At 35.9% G+C, this 13,443-nt stretch overlaps 1 long non-coding RNA gene across 1 annotated transcript; it reads right to left on the bottom strand.

Annotated features, from left to right (window-relative positions):
* Positions 1–10,546: 10,546 nt before the first annotated feature.
* Positions 10,547–13,124, bottom strand: LOC140946979 (uncharacterized). The gene is made up of 4 exons (XR_012166897.1): positions 13,080–13,124; positions 12,482–12,592; positions 11,980–12,084; positions 10,547–10,884 (listed from the first exon to the last, which is right to left on the bottom strand). It is a non-coding gene; the product is annotated as an uncharacterized lncRNA (long non-coding RNA).
* Positions 13,125–13,443: the final 319 nt, after the last annotated feature.

The raw sequence follows: 13,443 nt of genomic DNA, 5'->3' as shown, positions 1-13,443 counted from the left end.
TGTCAATGATAATTATTGCTAAATAATTACTGATAGCGCCAGTATATAGCAATCAACATCTCGCTGCCAAAATTCCATGGAAAGGACAGGCGTCTTCTGTCTTTCCCAGGTTAAGAGCAAAGTTGTTTATTTAGACAAGTAATCTGGAAAAAATTGGTTTCACATTTAGTTTTTCCACACTAGGCAAATTGATCGTTTAGCGGGGTTGTTCTTAAATTAATGAGTAAAGGAAGCAGTTAAAAACTGAAACCTCATAAACTTTGATTAAACCTCATTTGTTTATGCTATCTAGGGGTAAAAAAAATATTGATCAGGGAACTTCAATCTCAAACTTAAGGACTGAAACACAAATAATAATTAATTTCATGGTTCGCATATTATTATTACATTTCAGCCTACAGGTACCCTGGGAAAAATTCAGGAAACCGAACTTTGAAATTTTTTGCCTTCAAAATTGCAACAATTGGCAATATTGCTTCCTTTGCATAATTATTTATATTATTATTACTATTTGTCATTACACCATTTGCACAATTGTTTCATTTAACTGCAGACTACCAGGATTTTTTTAGTAATTCAAGGATTGTGGAGAATTTGATTCTTTTAATTTCTCTGGGATCACTGCATTTAAATAGTCAACTTACAGGGAATTATTAGAAATTCTGGTTGTACTGTAGTCAAGTGAAGCCATTGTTAATATAATCCTATATTATCTACACAACTAACAGCAAGCCCATTAGCACAATTACTTTAAGACCTTTAACCAGGCTTCAACAAGCATAAATTGAACTTTCTCTAGCACAAATCATTCTTAGCCAGGGACTAAGGTTAGTATTTCTGCTTTAGCATTGAAAAAGTCCATTTGAATACTTTTTGGATCACCTTAACAGAGAACCACAAAGAAAAAAATAAGTTTTAAGTTCATTATCTCAAATCTAATTTTTTGGCATACTACAAGGCATAAGTTCTTCTGCGTACTAACAGTTTACCTTCAAAATAGGAATCAGAGAAACAAAACAAAACCAAACCAAAAAAATAGAAAATATGCTTAGCATGTAAGGGTTACCCTTCAGCTATACCAATCTCGGCGTCTCAACTCAGGGACATTATTCAGGTTAGATTTAATATTTATTCAATATTTCATCTATATATTTATTTAAGAGTGTTTAAGGTCATCACTTATTTACCACCTTTCATTCTAGTCCAAATCTAGGAACATAAATTAGCACTGATTTCACAACTTACAAAGTTGCATCTGTGCACCGAATTTTCCATTGGAGATCTTTTATGAACTTTTTGAATAGCTTTCAAAAATCCTAGGAGCATATTCAAGACAGCAGACTATTGGTTACCATCACATTCTCTTTAATTATGTTCGGATTATTTATAATATGCACGTCCACATTTCTTGGTGTTACAAAAGTTCCTTCGTAAATATCAGTTTTCAGTTTGTTTGTTTTTGTTTTGTTTTTTTTTCACTCTAGGTTTACCTTAGCAGGTTAGCCTGATACCATTTGTTGGTATTAATGTGTCGTTATAAAAACTAGTAAAAAAATTAGAGTTATAACCAATTTTTTTTTCGGAATTTTACTGTAACACCAAGTAATACAGGGCTATTATGTTTTTAAAGTGCTAATAGGCTTGCATTTTCTACTTAAAATTTTAGCTTCCTATTTAATTTCAGATCTAAGGTGGCACACTCACAAGATTAGGAGCCCATCACTTGGGAAAGGTCATGGTTAATCTAGCCAACCTCGCTCCTGCTGGGCTGTGGAAGCTCTGCCTCTGAGAAGGTGTGAATTCTGATGTCCTCTGAGATATTCCAATGGAGAAATCCTGGGAAGCTTTATCTGATCTTGTAATTCATGCTGGGGGCAGTTGGGCACTTGGAAGATTTGGCCGTTTGTTCCCAAGTGGGGAGGACAGTGTGGAGGAAGGTGAGAGTTTGCTTCTTATGTTCTTGGGGCTTCATTCATTTTGTCATAATACTACCCACACCTTTTTCTAAAAAAAACCAGTAAGGTGCTTGTCTGCAAACAATTTGTCTGGGAATGTTCCACTGCGGTAGGATGAAAAACGGGGGTTCTACAATTGTGCTGACTAACGAAGTAGGTGAGTGGACGGAGGATTCGAGGACGGAGGACTGGACACTGAATCTCACTGGTGTGGCGTGGGTGGATTTTTACAAATGACATCAAATTGAGCTGATAGTCATAAAAATCTCTCTAATGGGGGGCAACCGGTAATGGAGTTCTCTTCTAAACCTAAAAATTTCACATCTATCTCAAGCTTGCTTAGGCCTAATAATAAATAACCGTTCAAACCATCGCAGAGGATAGATGCAAATCAATTATTATCTTAATTATCATTTCAGTCTCATATTTGCGGCTTCAATTATCTAAAACTGATCAGAACTAAGGTGTTATTACATCAACATCTGTTGTTTTTTTGTCTGTTGTTTTTGTGTCAACTGGAAATAACAGTCAAACAAACGTGGCTGTTGATGTTAAAGACTAACTTCTCTTTGATATTATTTAAACCTTCGGAAAGCAAAATAACTAAACCATTTTAATTTAGGATTCAATTATTATCTTAATCATTTCATTCTCATATTTCCGGCTTGAATTATCTAAAACTGATCAGAACTAAGGTTTTATTACATCAACATCTGTTGTTTTTTTGTCTGTTGTTTTTGTGTCAACTGGAAATGGCAGTCAAACAAACTTGGCTGTTGATGTTAAAGACCAACTTCTCTTTGATATTACTTAAGCCTTCGGAAACCTAGATAACTAAACCGTATTAATTTAGGATCAAATTATTACGATTTTAATTTTAACTTGGTTAATCAGACTGCTGTGGAAGTCTTCTCTATTTCCTTTTTTTGAACGGGAAAGAGTAGATTTCCTTGGCTTGTGTGATAAATCAAGTTAATTTGACCTTCATGCTTTAGGTTCAGTTGTAGACATAAATTTATAAACAACGTTTATCATAAGCATAGATTTTAGTATCTTCCTTAAATTTTCAGCTAATTTCATTCAGCAGTGACTTCAATTGATACATTAAAATCGGCTTTCCCATAAAGGGCTGGAAGATGCTTTTTCTTTCTTTCTTTTCTTTTCTGTTTTTTTTTTTAAATTTGCACAACACATTTGACTAGTTCCAGTCTTTTGTTGGAAACCTGATGTTAAGTATCCGTTCCGGTCACGACAGCTGAAACATCTCTAGGGAAATCGGCTCAAATTACTATTCCGGCAAATTTTCATTATTATGCGGATACTCATCGCGGCTAGCTGCATAAATTAAGACTTAAATCAAATCCAAGTTTTTCCAGCTAACATTTAATTTTACTCTATAGGATAAAAAATATAGATATTTCCGCTAATTTCCGTAATTTTCTTTTCCGTTTCGAAATGCGCAAATTTGTCCGTTATTTTCATTAGAAGTAAAAGGATCCAAAATTTAACTTAAATGAAATATTTATTTACAAAGTCGCTCTAGATCTAATCCCTTTGGCGAAATTTGAAGGCGAAATCTATTCGACACTGATTCTAAATAACGGCATCCTAATTCATACTAGGGCGGGCAAATTTAGATATTAAGAAACATTAAGACCAAAACTCAATCGCGGCACATCGGCATTTTAGGATAAATGATAATAAACGGCCTTAGAATAAAGTCTTATTTCACATAAACATTAATCGCTAAACATTAAAATAGGGCAAGGGAAATCCAGCATTAGTTGCTTCGCAGAGGAGAGATTATTATTGACTTGTGCTCTTTGGTGAAGTTTGTGAAATGAAGGTCAGTCAGACCAGCGCGATTCTTTGTTCAATTCTCTGCCTTCGTTTCTGACGGACACGCACTCGAAAAGTGAGTTAACACTCTGTAGCACCCTCTTTTTTCTTGTCCGAGTCTCTGGATATTTTCACGAGATATTGACTTTGTAGATACGCGTCTTCAACTAAAACAAATTATATTTTTCGCTGAGAATTATTTTTGGCCGGTGTGGTATTGTGACATAAATGAATGGGACCCTGAGGGCATGGGGAGCAAACTCTCACTTTCCTCTACGCTGCCCACCCACTTGGGAACAAACGGCTGAATTTTTTAAGTGTCCAACTGCCCCCAGCTTGAATGAAGGGATCAGATAAAACAGACCAGGATTTTAAAGTTGGAATATTAAATGAGGACAGAAGAATGAACACCCACTCGGACCAGAGTGGAAGCAGCCCGGCAGGGACGAGGAAGGCTAGATTATTTTTTTTTATAATTTTTTTATTGTAAATTCATGGACAACAGAGACAAGTTTTATTTCTTCAATAAAGTATTGTTATCTTCAGTACCCGTGCCGTTTACTTTGTAATCCAACTACTTTAGTGAACCAGATAAACGCCCTAAAGGCTTGGACACAGCAAAACATTGCGCGCAGTAAAGACTTGTTTACACCAGCGACATAAACACAAGCACAAGTTAAGTGCGGACGTAACAGCACAAGAATAAACACAAACACAGGAGAAAGTACGCACTGATTCTTTCTATTCTCACCAGTAATTCACGCATTTAAAGCACAAGTACAAGAAAATCAAACGAGTTCGTTTTTTTCTTCTTCCGCTTGGACTTTAATTTAGTGAATTAGTGATGATCAAGAAAAGAATGATTGTGTTCCTTCTTCCCATGTTTCTGCTTATGCTTTTGTTGTTGACGATCTCACTGAACTCAATTGTACCGGTTTTGCTTGCGTTGATATCGCTAGCATAAGCTAATCTTTAACTTACACCGTTTCCCAACCAAGCGATTGTTGCATTCAATGTTGTTAAGGATTTATTGAATTAAGTAAATTGCTTTTCTTTACACATCGTAGGCAACAACCTCAGCGCTAAAAAACGACGTAACTTTTCTGCGCGCAATGCTTCACTGTGTCCAAGCCTTTACGTCTGAGAAACTATAAGTACTTAAACAACAAAGTACGAGTGTCGATGCGAACTTGGAAAAACAAAAAAAGTACTTGACAACACTATTAAGAGAACTTTAGCCCACGAAAATTCCTTTAAGTTTGCCAGGCCCATAAGCAACATTTTAAAGTGTTTCGATTGAGTTTTTCGGAGACCATACCGATATTTTTCATTCGTCTTAAAAAGTGATTTTATCTCTGTCTGATCGTTATGAAGTTTTCACCACTGAATGATTTTGGATTGAATAGCCGTGATAAATTGTTTAATAAAAAAAGTTCAAAATGACTCAAATTAATCCTAAGTAGTGTCAGAATGCTGCTTAATATCACATTTCGCTGCTTAGAAATTTTGATGAATTTTCTTTCATGCGATCCTGAAAACTAAGCTGTTATCTCACCGCCTGTCTAAGTGCAACTTTCTTCTCAATTTTGATTTTTAGCGCTTCTCTGTATATCTCTATAACGGCTTGACAGAATTCTTTTTATACTTCATCAAATAATCTTCATGATCTGCATAATAATGTCTGAAACTTTCATTAAGACTGACTCACTGTAACACCTTGAAATTTCAAGGCAAACATTGCCTAAACCCGGTCAAAAATCTGCGTTAGTACAACATTCACTGTTTTGATGTTATGCTAATTTTTCCAAATTAATGCGGACCATACATTCTATTGCATCTTTTGAATGTAAAACATTGACAATATTCGCACTGAGGCGAATGAAAAATATCGGTATGGTCTCTGAAAAATTGTATCGAAACACCTTAAGGTCTTTCTCAAACTCGCACCAACACTCGTATTTTGAGCTTAAAGTACTACCTGGTTTAAATCAAGAGAGAGCTAAGTTCTGTTTCTGATAAACTCTTGGTTAAACTTTGTGGTAAAATCAGACTAATTTTTTAAAAACACCTTGCATGTCGACGCAAAGTACGCCACAAATAAGTGATTTTCAGAAAATAAATAGCCAAAAAAATATACTGACTGTGTTTATGAAATAAAATGGTGCAGTCTTACTTGTATTTGACCTCGGGATCGTCACGCAGAGACAAACGCCTTGCGTGACGATCTCAACGACAACTGCAAACAAGACTACGATTCTGACGCAAACTGGAAATAAAAAGAAATCATAACGCACGTAATTGTGGCGCAATTTGCGAAAAAAAAAATCAATGATAAAGTCAGTCTGAAATTACACACTAAGCGTTATCCAAGACCTTTTTCCCTAATACTGTGAACTTCTTTTACTCCCCAAGTGATGAAAATGCTAATTCTCCTTGCTAATTCTCACGGTTCGTTATAATACTAACGTGATTTCTCGCGTACCAAACCAATACCCAAAATTCTTGTTTTCTTATTCTAACCACCCTTCCAGCTTCAAAACTTATTGGTTGTGAGTCAAACGATCCCATAGTTCATGGCGCCAAAAGCTAGTACCCACTCCCCTTGCAGCTTGGGCAATGCAAGGCAGATTTGAGATTCATCTTAAAGTTCACAGTAAATAAACGAACAAATAAACTAACACAGACATGCGATCCACCAAGACTATACAGTCGAGACAAGTCATTCATTCAGTCATAAATCAAGTCAAAGTCAGTAAATCCCTAAATTATTCAGTCAATACGTCAATATCCCAGTTGAGCAGTAAATAAAAAGGTCTATTGGTATGTCATGGAATCAGCAAGTAATGAGGAAAATTGATCATCTGTTAGAAAGAAAGCACTCTTGGACTATAAATATATTGATTTTACTTGGTGGCCATATCCGGATTTTTTCAAACGGTTAACCCATGATTTTGGTCAAAAACTGTAAATTTCTTCTTTGTTAGTTTCTGGACAAAATAAGCTATGAAATAACATTTGATAATCATCTAGTTAGAAAACAAGCCTTTCAATACTATAAAATTATTGATTTTACATAGTCGCCATATTGGATTTTTTTTAAAGGGGTTAACCCATGATTTTGGTCCAAAAAAGGAAATTTCCCCTTTGTTTGTTTCTGGACAGAACAGGCCTTGAAATAATATTTGATGACCATTTAGAAAAATAAGCCTTCCTAGACTATGAAAATACTCATTTTACATAGTCGCCATACTGGATTTTTTTTAAGGGGTTAACCCATGAGTTTGGTTCGAAATTGGAAATTTTACATTTGTTTGTTTTTGGACATATTAGGCCTAGAAATAATGTCTGATGATCATCTAGTTAAAAATCAAGCCCTCGTAAACGATTAAAAAAAATCGATTTTAAATAGTCGCCACATTGACATCTTTTCAAACCCTATCCCATGATTTTGGACAAAAAATGGAAATTTTATCTTTATCAAGCCCTCAGCCAATCAAAGGTGCTAGCAACGTTTTCTTTTATAACAAATTATTCAGGCTGTATAAATTTTTGTCCAAAGTCAGTCAGCCAGTCAGCTATACATTCAGTCAACCAGCAAGTCAGTCAGTTAGTCAACCAGTCAGCTAGTTAGTCAGTCAGTCTATCAGCCAGTCAGCCAGTCAGCCAGCCAGCCAGCCAGTCAGTAAGAAAGTTAGTCAGTCAGTCAATCAGTCAGAAAGTCAGTCAGTCAGCCAGTTAGTCAACCAGTCAATCTGTTAGTCAGTCAGTCAATCAGTCAGCCAGTTAGTCATTCAATCGCTCAGCCAGTTAGTCAACCAGTCAGTCCGTTAGTCAGTCAGTCAGCCAGCCAGTTCGACAGTCAGTCAATCAGTCAGTCAGCCAGTTAGTCAGACAGTCAATCGGTCAGTCAGTCAGTCAGCCAGTTAGTCAACTAGTCAATCCGTTAGACAGCCAGTCAATCAGTTAGTCAGTTAGTCAGCCAGTCAGTTAGTTAGTCAATCAGTCAGTCAGTCAGTCAGTGTGTCAGTCATTTTGTTTTTCGGTTAAATGGGCATTGAAATAATGTTTGACGATCATGTAGTTAACGAAAAAACTAAATAGTTGTCATACTGAGATCTTTTTTGAAGGAATTAACCCATGATTTTGGAGAAAAATCGGAAATTTTCCTTTTTGTTTGTTTGTTTGTTTGTTTGTTTGTTTTAACAAAATAAGCCTAAAAATAATGCCTCATGATCATCTTGTCAGAAAACAAGCCCTAAAATACTATAAAAAATAGATTTTACACAGTAGCAATATTGGGATTTTTTCAGAAGGGTTAACCCATGATTTTGGTCAAAAAATGAAAATTTTATCTTAGTTTGTTTCTGGACAAAATAGGCCCGGAAATAGCGTTTTGAGGATCTTCGAGGAAGAAAACAAGCCCTCCTAGACTGTAAAAATTTGATTTTTCATAGACGCCTCATTGTTTTTTTCAAAGAGGTTAACCAATTATTTTGGTCAAAACATGGAAATTTTATCCTTGTATGTTTTTGTACAAATGGTCCTTGAAATAATGTTTGAGGATCATTGAGGTAGAAAACAAGTCCTCTTTGACTATAAAAATTTTGCTATTACAAAGTCGCCATACTGAGATTTTTTCAAAGGGGTTAACCCAAGATTTTTGTTAAAAATTGGAAATTACCTCCTTGTATGTTTTTTTGGCAAAATAAGTCTAGAAATAATGTCTGATGATCATTTAGTTAAAAGCCAAGCCAATCAAAGGTGCTAGCAACGTTTTCTCTTTCAACAAATTATTCAGCCTGTATAAATTTTTGTCTAAAGTCAGTCAGCCAGTCAGCTATGGATTCAGTCAGTCAGTCAGCCAGTAAGTCAACCAGTCAGCTAGTTAGTCAGTCAGTCAGCCAGTCAGTCAATCAGTCAGACAGTCAGTCAGTCAGTCAGCCAGTTAGTCAACCAGTCAATCTGTTAGTCAGTCAGTCAGTCTGTGAGTCAGTCAGTCAGCCAGTTAGTCACTCAGTCAGTCAGTTAGTCAACCAGTCAGTCCGTTGATTAGTCAGCAAGCAAGTTAGTCAGTCAGTCAATCAGCCAGTCAGTCAGTCAGCCAACCAGTTAGTCTTTTAGTCAGTCTGTCAGAAAGTCACTCACTCACTCAGTCAGCAAGTTAGTCAACCAGTCAATCAGTTAGTCAACCAGTCAGTCAGTTAGTTAGTCCATCAGTCAGTCAGCCAGCCAGTCAGTTAGTCAGTCATTCAGTCAGTTAGTCAATTAGCCAGTAAGTGAGTTGGTCAGCTAGTCAGTCAGTCAGTCATTCAGTCAGTAAGTCAGTCAGTCAGCCAGTCAGTCATTAAGCCAGTCAGTGAGCCAGTCAGCTGTCAATCAACAAGACTGTCAATAACTGATGCTGACTGTATAAGCCATGATGTAGATTGCATGTCTGATCTTACCCACAGTCAGTTTTACATCTTTTTATCCTCCATGTGAAAATCAAACCATGAGAACTTTGAACAAAGTTCTAAACACAGTGCTAACAAAGTTTAAAATTTGAAGTAGTTTTCAAATTTCAAATTTTGCAAAATTATGAATGATATTTTAGTTATCCATCTATTTTAATATTTTAACAAAGTTGCTGTTTGATTAAGTGCTGGGCTTGACAATTTCTTTGGCTAAAATTCTGGAGTTGTGGAGTTCAGAGACTGCCATTTTGAGTTGGAGATTTTCTTTTCAGAAACACTCTTAATTTAATTTATGGCTTTTTGTTGTTATCCTTTTTCAAAACATTTTAAGTGCAATGTTGTGTACATTGTACGTAAGGTTTTCTGAACGAGAAAATGACTTGACTGAATAGTGATATGAAACTTCAATGCACATCAGTGTACATGTAAGCTTGCAGCACATTATTTGTCCCTTTTTGGCCAACTTAAAGCCTTTTTTTTCCAAAACGTTTTCTATTTCAGCCAAACTATCACCAAATTAATGTTGCTGACACAATGACTGTGAACTTAAATTAAAAGGTTGGCAAATAATTGGGTCATTGACAATGTGGTTCTTTGACAATGACTTTGCAATGCAATTTTGCACATGAAGGTAATGTAAAACTGCTGTAAACTAGCAGAACTTAGCTCATATCTATAACATACCTGTGGCAAAACTGATCAAAAGCAAGCTAATACTTATCCAGGAATAAAATGCTATGTCTATTTGGCATGAATAATTTTCAAGCCAAATGTTTAGACACACAATAAACGAGGATTATAAAACTGAATGTGCATTTTCATAGTATAATTTATTGTAAATTAGCAGTGTTTATTCAACACCTTCAATGGGTTGTAGGTTGACTAACATCCACTAAAGTTGCTCAAATTATGCTTAGTTGTCAAGATGCAAACAGTACTGCTTTGAAAGTTTTCCTTCATTTTGTGAAGACAGTGAATTGGATGGCTTCTTGAGCTTCAAACACTGACTGTTATTTCCTGAAATGGTTTAGGGTCTAGTCAATTTTAACAAATGCATTTACCCATCAAATGTTCTGAGAGTAAATAGATCCAATCACTTTTTATCAATTAACTGCTCTGAGTTGAAGTTCTAGATTTTGTTCAAAAACTTACTTTTTGGAAATTTTAAGCAAACATAATTTGTTTTGGAAACCATCTTCTACATAACAAATAAAGTGGAATTGACTTTGATCACACACGAGGAATCATCAGAAGTTGAAACTTTTACCTTTTACTTTTTACTTACTAATTATCAATGAATCTTGTGGCAAGAAACAGTGCACAAAGGAAACTCCAAACACCTTGAATCATGAAAATGATGCAGTAAACTACTGGGTGTACGCACACAAACCAACCCCTTAAAGATAATCCTCTATTGTTAACTCCCTTAAAATGCATCTACATGCATTTTAATGTAATGTCCTGGATAAGATTAGTAACTCTCTTTCGAACAAGCCAGCCACATTTTATTTATCTGGTTCACTCAAAAGCTGGATTACAAAGTAAACAATGCAGCCCTTACGGTACTGAAGAAAACCTCTAAATTATCCTAAACATCAAAGACTTGATCCAGTCTGTTTGTGGCATGTGCATCTGACCTGGAAGAAAAAAATCACAAATGTACATAAGCAACAGGATAAAACTATAATATAAAGTCAGGGGTCTCACGTAGCCAGCTGGTTAAAAATAGAGACTGTATAAAACTGTATCAACAAGGGGCCCATAAGTCCCCCTTTTCTGGGGTGGCCTTCTTCTTGGGACATGCTTCCCCAGAAAATCTTGCAATTTTAAAGCACTAAAATGCATTCGTTGGTTGTTGGTGCTTATTGAAACATTACTTACAGTGGAACCTCTGTTCAGGGGACACCCTCAGATCTGAGAAAAGTGTCGGGACTGTCCCAATAATTGACCAACAATGGATTTATTTAAAGTCTAGAATCTGCTGCAGTTATTATTTTTTAAGCAGCTAAATACACAGTTACACATGTAACGTTTCTCTGACAAATTGTTGCATCGTGTTCCTACAAGTCATGACAAGTGCAGTACATCAACATTTTAATTTAAGTGAGATTATTATGTCCATGCTGTGAAAGCTGCAATCGTTGTGATCAGTGTACACTTTAACCCTCTTTGTGGTCAGTCACATTCTAAGTACTAAGGTGTCCCCTGAATGGAGGTAAAACCTGGGATTCAGGACTAAGAAAAAGTGTCCCTTTCCCCTGAATAGAGGTGTCCCTTCATCAGAGCTAACAGATAAAAAGATTATGTGAATATTTGCCCTGGTATAAATTTTGCATCCCCTGGATGGAAGAGTCCCTTGAATAGACTGAAGTGTTTTAATAAAGACATTCCACTGTATAATATTCTATTTATCAGTCCAATTAGGAACCAATACTTATAAAACAGAGATATTACTTATATTTGTATCTATAATAACAATAACAATAACAATAACAATAATAATAATAATAATAATGTCATTCAATAAGGATAAACACATAACATTCAGTCACTGACAATAATTTAATACTTATAGACCTTAAGACCTTAATACCCTAACAGAAGTGACTACATGTGATCAGAGATGCCCAGTTTAACTGGGATAGGTCCCTTATCAAAATGCCACCGCCTTTACTAGTTACATTCTATTTTGCTATGCTAGTAGTATTACCAATGAAGGTTTACAAACCAACCTAGTGACTTGTCATCTCTTTCCTGTGGTAATGACGTCCTTTAATACAGCTGCCTCTCTATTGTTGGAGCCACTCATAAACATGCATCTAACAATCTGCCACACCCTGTTGAAATCAAAATTTGGGTAGTGTGGCTCTTTAACACAACTTATTTCCTACGCATTTCAAAAAATTTGAACTTGATCCTGCCATAATTTGAGGACTAGTAACTTGTCAGCAGATAGCTTCAAAAAAAATACTGATGACCTCGATGGGTCAATACCTGAGCCTGCGATACGGTCAGGTGATACTGGTCACCACATACCCTGTTTTGACAGCTGTCAATTTATCACAACATGGATGCGCAATATCAGGTTGCATCTGGGCTCCCAAACTAGCTAGAAAGTGTGAGATGGATGGTCGGGCTATTGGTGTATGGTCACATGATTACCAAATTTTCTCGGATGGATAGTTTTTCTTAGCTAAGGGGCTCCGCTATTACCAATAAAGGTCACAAACCAACCTGATGCCTAGTGATCTCTTCCCTGTGGCAATGACATTCTTCAGATCAGTTGCCTCTCTAATGTTGGAACACTCACGAACATCTGTTCAAGACAATGTTATTCTTTTCAGCCTAAAAAAGAAATACCTGAAGGTTAAGAAAAGTGAGTACATCATAATTTTAGACTTCCTAGGTTATTTTACTATTATTAGTAGCATACAGAAGTACACTGGATTCAGTTATGCACAAAAAACATGCAAAGTAAATGTTGTACTGAAGAAGGATTTGATAGTTTTCTGTGGTGGTGGTGGTTGATATGACATCTGGTTTGAAAGCTGTCGGTTTCAAATGACAGTTGAACCTCCACTAACAAACCTCCAACTTTCTTCCATTGCTGATTGGCAAATCGACAATTGCTCTTTTTTCATAGTTGGACTTAACAAGGGTTTAGTTTTGTCTGTGGCACATCTTTTGTTTTCTAAGCAAACTGAATTTCTATCCAGAGGATCCGAAAGGATAAGTTATCTTTGTAGGCCATCTGAACAACTATCATGAGACAAAATTAATGATAAACAAAGTCTATCCATAGCACAGACTGTAATTATAGTTTGACACTGACCTCAAGAATACATTGCATCCATTAATCAGCATTCTGTTGGTGTGTTCCTCCTTGTCCTGTCTGATGCTTCGGTTATCTTTGTAGGCCATCTGAACAACATTCATGAGACAAAATTAATAATAAACAAAGTCTATCCATAGTACAGACTGTAATTATAGTTTGACACTCACCTCAAGAATACATTGCATCCATTAATCAGCATTCTGTTGGTCTGTTCCTTCCCGTCCTGTCTGATGCTTCAGTTATCTTTGTAGGCCATCTGAACTACTATCATGAGACAAAATTAATGATAAACAAAGTCTATCCATAGTACAGACTGTAATTATAGTTTGACACTCACCTCAAGAACACATTGCATTCATTA

The sequence above is a fragment of the Porites lutea genome, chromosome 8 (assembly GCF_958299795.1).
Source record: "Porites lutea chromosome 8, jaPorLute2.1, whole genome shotgun sequence".
In the NCBI taxonomy this organism is placed as follows: Eukaryota; Metazoa; Cnidaria; class Anthozoa; order Scleractinia; family Poritidae; genus Porites; species Porites lutea.
The sequence above is the reverse complement of the archived record's forward strand: the minus strand, read 5'-3'. Positions and strand labels throughout refer to the sequence as shown.